Genomic DNA, 1198 nt, shown 5'->3' on the forward strand with positions numbered 1-1198 from the left:
TTTGTTTCTTTGCGGCTTTAAACTCGCTTGCAATCTGATGCGAAAATAGATTAAATTACCGTTCGGTCGGTCGGGTCCGAAACGGGTAGGGCGGGCCGCGGATTGGAAAGTGTCGATAGCGCTCTTGGTCGGTTATCAGTCAGGGCCCGGGTCGAGGCAGCGCGCCGGCGCCCGGGCCTCCCAGGCCCCTCCGGGCACCCCGGCACATAGGCAACTCATGCCGCGTCGGCGCGTGGCTGGCGGTGGCGACGGCCGGCGCGATACCTGCAGTGCCAGCGCCGGGGCGGTAGGCCAACATTAGCGCTCGGATGGGCCGCGACCGGCCAGCTCCAGCTCGGTGGGGCGCACCTTCTTGCTCTGTCGCCACTCGCTCTGCGATCGGTATCGGGCCAGCGGCCATCGAGCAGTGACTGCGTAAACGCTGCAGTTGCTGCGTGCACATCACTGTGGAAAATATCACCGTAAATTTACGATACATTTTGTTATTAAAATTTACAAAACATTTTGAAAGTTGATGACACCCTTATCTTGCTCGTCGATTGTCGATTGATTCAAAGTCAGTCAGTTGTGCTGTAAATTTTACAGTTTTGAATCGTAACTTAACTTAACGACTCGCTTCATAAAAAAAAAATTTCCCTGCAAAACCTACAACTTTTGACACGGTAATCTGATACTTTCGATGACACTTTAAAGAGCTGAACATACGTTTGTCGGCCATTACGCCATCAGGTATGTTTGGTCTCAAGCTCACCTCAGCCACAGCCAGGGCCTCTGACGAGACCATCTTGAGAGCGATTTAGCCATCGAGATACGTAAGTCTGGTCCTGCTCGAGTGCACCGCGTCTTCGGAATCTGCTAGTCAGTCAACCAGTCTCATGACGTAAGCCGGCGTCGGAAGTCCCTCGCGTCTCGTCGGAGCGATAGAGATAGTCTCACAGGACGACAGCCGATCTCACTCCTCGTTCTCATCAAAGGAGAGAATTCGGGCAAGACTCCTTCCCTGCTACGCCCACGACGACATGAGCAGCTAGCAGCTCTGGACGTGGCCGACTCGACTCGAGGGCGGCAAGACCTGCCAGACCTAAAGGGTCTGGTCAAGTGCCAGATTGCCAGTATTGCCAGATTGCTCGTGAAATATTTTGATCTTTGGACGGAAAACGCCAGTCAAATCGCACGACTTCCACCCCGTTTCACCCTG

Source organism: Frankliniella occidentalis, unplaced genomic scaffold, assembly GCF_000697945.3.
Source record: "Frankliniella occidentalis isolate FOCC.00 unplaced genomic scaffold, Focc_3.1 Scaffold395, whole genome shotgun sequence".
Taxonomy (NCBI): Eukaryota; Metazoa; Arthropoda; class Insecta; order Thysanoptera; family Thripidae; genus Frankliniella; species Frankliniella occidentalis.